Consider the following 8,570-nt stretch of genomic DNA (forward strand, 5'->3'; position numbering starts at 1 on the left):
TTCATTGCTTCATTGAGCCATACAGTGTGCATGTTATGGTAGTCTACTGGTTGATGCAGGTTTTTCTTATCAACTTCTTCCAATTGATGAAATTATGGATTACAGAGCCTAAACATTATAGACATTACATACTCTGTGACAATGTGAGTAAAACAGAATTCTCACCAAAGCTTAAAACTTTAAGAGGGATGGATTTTTTTTCAGTTTTCAAACAAAAATCAACACAAAGGTAACACAGACAGATGAGACGGGACCTTTTCCCATCATGCCTTGTCTCACCTTTTCTTAATACATGCGGAAATCCAAGCCAAATCATTTCAGTCGCAGCAGGTGTGATGCATGCGGCCGCCTGGATCGACATGTCTCGTGAGAACAGTTAAGAGGCTTATCCTACAAGTCAAGCAATATGCAGGATCTGTGGAGAAACTAACCGTATCACAAACTGCAACACATTAAATGTGCCTTCATCTGTTCAGTGATATAACACCAAAACACCAAACACTGCTTTTCTATGAACCTGTCGTTTTCCACCTCGGGGACAAAATCCCCCGAGTTATTATGGGATGTTGTTGGGCTAATATAATATATATATACTGACATTTAACTTGGTTAGGGTTTGATATATTTTTCTGTGGCCAAGGAAAAATGTTTACATTACACATTGACGACATCATACAGAATAAGTAAGAGGAAAGAAGCACAATGAACCACATTAAGATGCAGTAAGAAGTCTGTGCACCAAGAATAGATCTTTGGTGTAGACCATGCTTAATTGGCTTTGAGAAAACCTATCAGTTCATTCATCTAAATGAACATTAAACAGCTACTGTGAAGAAAGATTAGCGTTAAAATGTACTCCAGCCATTTCGCGAATACTAATATGGAAGAGCAGTTTATTTTCCATACAGCTTGTGTTGCCCTGTGAACGTTGCACCTTTCTCATAATCAAGGCTAAACATTGATGCAACGTTCTCCTGATAAAAAAAAACACAACTCATCATTGTTGGTATGTTGGCTGAAAGGCTCACTGTTATGTTTGATGAACGGTTGGAAAGACTTCTCTGGTTAAAATAAATATTCTCGAGCAAAATTAAAGACAAAAGTACAGAATGTAGCGCAAATGTGTTGTGCAGTTTTTGTACAAACTTGCTTATCAGCGCTATGAGGACAGCTACTGGTCCTGTGGCAGACGTAAGGACATATCCCTGAGGATTTGTTCCTGTGCTGCAAATTATTAATATTTGAAAGCACTGAACGCATCGCACCTTGATGTTCTCCTAACATATTACAGAACATTCCACATGCCGCTCGGACAACGATTACGCGTGACGTAGCTCACCTCTCTGGCTGAGCAGTGCATCTGTTAGGCTTGCAAGTTTCCCAAATCAGCAGCGTCTCTGTCAAACGGTGAGGAAGGAAGAAGAAACAAGGCCAATAGGTGTCATTTTTCAGATCCTACAACATAATGTTGCAGGTTGAGAGTGCTTAAGAGTGGGTTTTTTTTTTTGCTCTTGTGACAATTTGATTCACTTTGGGATCTTTTTTTCTCTTTACTGCCACATGAAGTCCTGCACCTCCATGCAAACAGCACAACCATAGCTAGAAGGAAAGAGAACTCAAAGCTATGAAGCCATGAATAATAGAAAAAAGAGAAAAAAGAAATAAAATAAAGTTGAATATCTTCGAGGTTGTTGACACTAGTTTGTTCTCTTTTCCTAAAGGGTTTTGCAAAGTTTTTTGGGGGGACTGGATTGTGTAATATCACATTCATACACATGTTCATCACTTGTCGTGCCACGATTTCTCAGACAACAAATAGTGGAGTTATGGACGTTCAAATCAAATCAAATCAAATCAAATCAGGTTTATTGTCATTTTGCTGTACATACACAGTAGTACAGGCAAGATGAGAGAGCGTTTCTTCAGGATCATCTAAGTTCTGTGGAATGAATATCTGGGATAGGCAAGACACTAAACGTTCTCTGTCGTTGTCTCCTGAAGGGGGCGCTGTGTCCATGTGCGCCGCCATTTGTTGAACATGGTGAACTTCTTCAGGTCCTGGTAGGTCTTCAGGGACACAAAGACATGATGGTGTGACGATGGTGAAGCTGCAGATGCTGCCCAGAGCTAGCTGTCTGTCTGTCTGCATCCCCTCCAGCTGTATGTCCGTCTGGGATGCTGTCATGGAGCCATGTTTCTGTTAAAGCAGACACAGAGCAGTCCCTCCCCTCTCTGAGGGTTTCTCTCAGCAAACGTAGCTCATCCAGCTTGTTGTGGAGGGAGTGGACATTGGAGAGTAGGAGGACGGTCCCACTGATCTGGAGGGGTTAGCCTTTAGCCTAGCATGGATTCCTTCTCTCTCAGGTAACTGCCGGCGTCGTCTCCGATCAGACTCCATGTTGGTGTAGAATGTCCACATCACAACCGATCGCCGCAATTCCAGCACCGTTCACTGTCCTGACGCCCAGCAAAGCTTCCCGGCCGCAAGTTTTGTGGAATGAACATCTGGGATGGACGAGACACTCAAAACGTTCACTTTCGTTGTCTCCTGAAGGGGCCACTGCATCTATGCACGCCACCATCACCATGGCAACCAAGAGCAATTAGAACAGTTCAAGAGCAGCTGACTGAAGGCCTGTTCTTGTCTGTCTTTTCTTTGGTCATCTGGAGCATTGTGCATTTTAAGTAAATCTGCATTTTAAGATGGCCTTAAACAGCCACTCATCAAACGAGGGTCTGAACTATCAGATTATTGTTCTTTAAAGTCACACCTGATGGAGGTGCCAACTCAGTGGTCAAGAATAAGTAAAACAATTAGTCAGAAATGCAGACTAGTTACTAGTTGTTCATGTTTTGTTCAGAGCACTTCTCCAGCTGGCCACAGGTGTTACCAATACAAGAAGAAATGGAGGCTCAGCATACTGAAGATGTTTAATAGACATTTACATTTGTACCATGTCTACAAAGAGGGTTCCTCTGACACTAATCTGCACATAAACTCCAGAACAATATTTCACCGTGATGAATGGGATGTCCAATAGCTTTTCTCTCCGTGTGCCAATTTCGGGGCACTGTTCATTTATTTTATTAACCACATTTTCTTCTCTAACATTTCTGCTCTGTGTAGACACAGCCTGCAGTTCAGGTGAAGACGCTTAGGTTTTATTGTCACATGGCTGTTTGTTACAGCTGAGTCAGTCAAGCTGTGCCAAGGAGTGTAGATTTAGCTTTTTTGTTTGTTTTACAAATGCGGTATTGTTGCTTATTTTCTAAATAGGACATGTGTAATAAAGGGATTTTGCTAAAACATCACAATTCTAAGCATAAATCTGGTTGTTTTTCCTCATGGAACTGTATGTCATTTGTGTGTGTCTGTGATTAGTTCAAGGACCATCAGAGTTGAAAATCCAACAAGCAAGCAGCAAGCATTTCTTTATTCATTTATTTATTTTTAAAGACAGCATTCATTTTTAAATCTGCTGGGAAGTTCTGGGGCTCAGCCAATCCAGGTCATTTGGAAAAACAAAATAACAAGCAAAATTAAAAATGTGCTTTTTGGGGAAAATTTAAGGAAAAAAAAAAAAAAAAGCATCAGTGCCTCAGATATTAGACACAAGCAAAAAGTAAAACAAACAAGCAAGCAAACACATGTGCCTCCAGTCCAAGACAAGCTGTGGATGATATTTAACTTTGCTGACTCGTTTTGTCCAATCGCATTACAGCTAAACTGAAGATATTTTCAAAGTCAACAGGGAAGGCCACGACAGATAAAGGTGTCCGTTTGGCAGCAGTGTCTCCGTCCTGGTGTCCCTGTCAGAGTTAAGCTGAAGCTCATGGGGACGACACTGTGTGCGTCTAATAACTCTGCACTGCACTGCAGAGCAGCTCTGTTTGCTGCAGTCACGACTGCCCCACAGAAACAACCAAACAGAGGACAGCAGGACGGGAAATGGCTGACAGGAGGATTTCTAATCGCCTGCTTTCTCCTCCAGCTTTGGGCCATACAATTAATAACCAAAGTTAAAAAAAAAAAAGGTTAATACTCCACAAATGGCAGCATTACCCAGAGAAAAAAAAAATATAATCACACATGAATAAATGTGCTCATGTGGCTGTATTTAAAAGTACAAATGCTGAGTTTTTACAGGGAATTGATTAGGGAAATATTAACAAAAGTCTCAACCACCACAGCAGGATGGGTTGTAGGTGTTTATAATATTTAGTTTACCCTCATTCGTTACAGAAATGCTCCTTCATTCTGGACATGTTCTGGGCCTACAGACTGTTGGGTTTGCTGCTACGAGCCATTTGCTCCAAACGAAACTAAGAGCTCTTGCATTCTCAGGAACAAGTCAAGCACATTTATAGCGAGCGGTGGGCTCTGCCAAGGTTGTTCCTTGTCACTGATTCTGTTTGTGATATCCTCAGATAGAATGTGTGCCATCTCAGGCGAGGAACAGAGAGACTTTTGTGATCTCGGGGGTTGTATCTGTGCTTTTCGCAAAAGATGTAACGCTGTTGGCTTCATCGGACCGTGACCCCAAGCGCACACTGAGTTAGTGGGAAGCCAAAATGTAAAGTGGTTGAAATTGGAGTCGGTCCATGTCCGAAGCCACGGCGCGATGGACTGCACAAAGCGAGAGAATTTAAGCATTTAAACTCTCAGATGGCCAGTCTGCGTCTCAATTCTCACCTGGGCTCTGTGATTTTAGATGAAGAAGCTGAGGATCTTGCAGAATGTAAGGTCAAGCAACACAATGAAACAGTACGAAAAGGCTCTTTTAATTGTTTCAGCTTATTGTGTCTTCTTGTTGTCAACAGTCTCAGGCAGCTGTTGTCATCAAACAACCCAATTAACCAACCATACACTGTCTGCTGAACACCAAAGACTATGTTCGGCTAACGAGTGAAGAACGAATGCTGCAGCTAAAAACACAGATATTTCTCGCAGGGGTCCTTGGCGACCAAAGCAGAGAAAAAAATGACATTTCATCAAATCTCCTGTATGGTGAATCTGACATTGTTGTGACTTCTGAATGTACATGAGCAGCAATTTTAGAACTCTTCTTGAAAAAAAAAAAAAAAAAGTCAATCTGCATCATTTTAGATGTTACTGCACCATCTTGGATATTTACTTGTTATTTGGGACCCACGCCTAAGTTCTATAAAATATACTGCTCAGAAAAATAAGGACAACACCTAAACAACACCATGTGACTCCAAGTCAGTCACACTTCTGTGAAACCTGTCCAGGTAGGAAGCAACACTGATAGTGAATCACTTCCACCTGCTGTTGTACAAATGGGGCAGACACCAGGTGGAGATGAGAGGCAGTTAGCAGGACCACCCCTATAAAGGAGTGGTTCTGCAGGTGGTGACCACAGACCATGTCTCTGTTCTCGTCCTTTCTGGCTGATGTTTTGGTCACTACTGCATTTTGTCAGTGCTCTCAGCCCTGGAGGTAGCATGAGGCGTGTCTACAACCCACACCAGCTGCTCAGGTAGTGCAGCTCATCCAGGATGGAGAGCTGTGGCAACAAGGTTTGCTGTGTCTCTCAGCACAGTGTCCAGAGCCTGGAGGAGATACCAGGGGACGTGGAGGGGGCTGTAGGAGGGCAACAACCCAGCAGCAGGACACTACCTCCTCCTATGTGCAGGAGGACCAGGAGGAGCACTGCCAGAGCTGCAGAATGACCTCCAGCAGGCCACTGATATGCATGTTTCTGCTCAGACTGTCAGAACCAGACTCCATGAGGTGGTCTGAGGGCCCCACGTCCACCAGTGGGGCTTGTGCTTACAGCCCAACACCATGCAGAGAGACTGACATTTGCCAGAGAACACCAAGGTTGGTGGATTGGCCATTGGTGCCCTGAGCTCTTCATGGATGACAGCAGGTTCACACTGAGCACATGTGACAGACGTGACAGAGTCTGGAGACGCCGTGGAGAACATTAGGCTGCCTGCAGCATCCTCCAGTATGACCGGTTTGGTGGTGGGTCAGTAATGGTGTGGGGAGGCATTTCTTTGGAGGGCCCACAGTCCTCCATGGGCTAGCCAGAGGTACCCTGACTGCCATCAGGTACCAGGATGAGCTCCTCAGACCCACTGTGAGACCATATGCTGGTGCAGTGGGCCCTGGGTTCCTTCTGATGCATCACAACGCTCAGCCTCATGTGGCTGAAGTGTGTCAGCAGTTCCTGCATGATGAAGGCTTTGATGCTATGGACTGGCCGGTCCGTTCCCCAGACCTGAATCCAACTGAGCACATCTGGGACATCGTGTCTGCTTCCATCCACCAGCACCACGTTGCACCACAGACTGTCCAGGAGTTGATGATGCTTTCATCCAGGTCTGGGAAGAAATCCCTCAGGAGAACATCCTGCCTCATCAGGAGCATGTCCAGGCGTTGTAGGGAGGTCCTACAGGCACATGGAGGCCACACACACTACTGAGCCTCATTCTGACTGGTCTTGAGAAATGTCCACTGAAGTTGCATGGCAGGGGGCGCTCTGATCCCAGACATGCTTCTTGTGACTTTGCGGCTGCAGAGTAAGTGACAGCAAGCTAGACTAGGTACGGTATACAGTTACCAAGTCTGAAGGAAGATCAGGAGACTTTTACAAAAAAGTAACGGATATTTTGTCCAGAAGGAGCGGAGCATGGACTTCATTTAAAGGTTAAGGTCAGACTGCAATAACTTAAAAAAAGAAAAATGCGTTTTGTGGGCTACAGCTTGAATGTGTAAAGAATGCAGATATGAAACCCATAAACTGCTGTCAGTCAAATGGCAAATAAGCAACTGTGTAGAGTGCATATATTTGTAAATCAGATTCTGATGAAGTCAGTGCCTCTCCAGCCATGAACCTCACCACACGTCACTGAATTCTACTGAAGCTGGAGGCCTCAAAAGTGCCAAAAGTTTGTAGAGTGTCAAGTGAAGAATGTGTTTTTAATATGGATACAGACAGATAGATAGATAGATAGATAGATAGATAGATAGATAGATAGATACTTTATTCAGGTATTCAGTAGCTCACATGTGTAGATAGAGGAGCAGTGGACAAAGAACATGCAATTCAGGTGCAAATCGTGCTGGTCGAAGAAACAGCAACAAGGTGCCTAAAGTACCACACTCAGTTTAAAATGTTGAATTTCTTTTCCATTTTCAAGGGCCAACAATTGTAAATTGGACCTCTGCTGGAGCCATTGAGGCTTTGGCACTTTCTAGATGTTGAAGTGTCCCAAGTCTGAAAAGCAACGCCTGTCAGATCGAAAGAATACTTTTCACTTGGACAAGCAAAGCAGGCTGGAGAACTAAATATTTAAAATTGGAATAAACTGTTGAGTTTCAGTGGGTCAGTGTGTTGCTCCACACCTTAGCTTTTCTGTATTTTTGTTCTTGCTGTTTACTCTTATTGTTATTCTCACTCCTTCCTGTCTCAGGGGGCGTTTAGCTCCATACCAGGTTGAATACAACTAATATTGAGCCTGACACATTTTCCTCTTTCCTCATAGCCTGGGGGCTTTGTGAAACATAAATGTTCCTATGTGTTTTTTGCTGGTGCGAGAATGGCAGGAGATTAGAGACCATCAGAACAGCCGTGCTGGTATAGTAATGTCCCGTGCACAGACATCATCAGTGCAGTCGCTGACATGTGAATCACAGTCTAGCCAGGCGGAAAATTGCCAGCGGCCTGTTAATAGGGTGCTGTTTAACCGGGGGAGAGGGAGTGTCCATTAGTGTGTGTGTGTGTGTGTGTGTGTGTGTGTGTGTGCGTGCCCATAGGCAGCAGAGCATGTCGCTTTGTGAAGCTGAACCTCTCCACAGCACAGATAGGCTGCAGTCACACAATACATACTTATGTTAGCGCACTGACACCCACCTGTACACAAACAGGCACAAGGCAGGACCATTTTCAGACTTCCACAGGAGAGGGGGGACTTGTTGCAGCAGTGATTGTCTATACAGCCATAACCTACAAACAAATAAACAAACAAAAACGCACACACACACAAAGAAAAACAGAGTACGATGGGAGGATCATGTCCTCTATAGCTTTTCAGTCAGTCAGTACTGTCTTGTGAAGATGTATAGAAGATGTATGATGTATATATGAAATTCTGAGGATTATTTGGCCACTCGTAAGATTTCATTCTTTTTAAACTAGTATTGCAACATGTACTGTTGAAACCAGAAGTTTACATCCACCGTATAAATAGACACATAACTTTTTTTTTCTCACTGTCTGACATTAAATCAGACTAAACGTTTCCTGTTTTAGGTCATTTAGGATTACCAACATTATTTGTATTTGCTAAATGCCAGAATAAGATTTTTTTGAATAATTTTTTTCCCCAACAGTGTGGTAGTGTGGTACACTCCATGTCACCAAACAGCACAGTGACTACTTGTAACCCTATAAATAGGCTGACTGACTGGTTACAAGTTTGTAGACACCTGTGATGCTAACTAGAGGACACACCTGCGTCCACATTCTCTGCAATAAGTTGGACACGTTCCCAGTGGGTGTTGGACTCCGCCAGGGCTGCCCCTTGTCACCGATCCTGTT

Source organism: Stegastes partitus, unplaced genomic scaffold, assembly GCF_000690725.1.
Source record: "Stegastes partitus isolate 25-593 unplaced genomic scaffold, Stegastes_partitus-1.0.2 Scaffold87, whole genome shotgun sequence".
Lineage (NCBI taxonomy): Eukaryota > Metazoa > Chordata > Actinopteri > Pomacentridae > Stegastes > Stegastes partitus.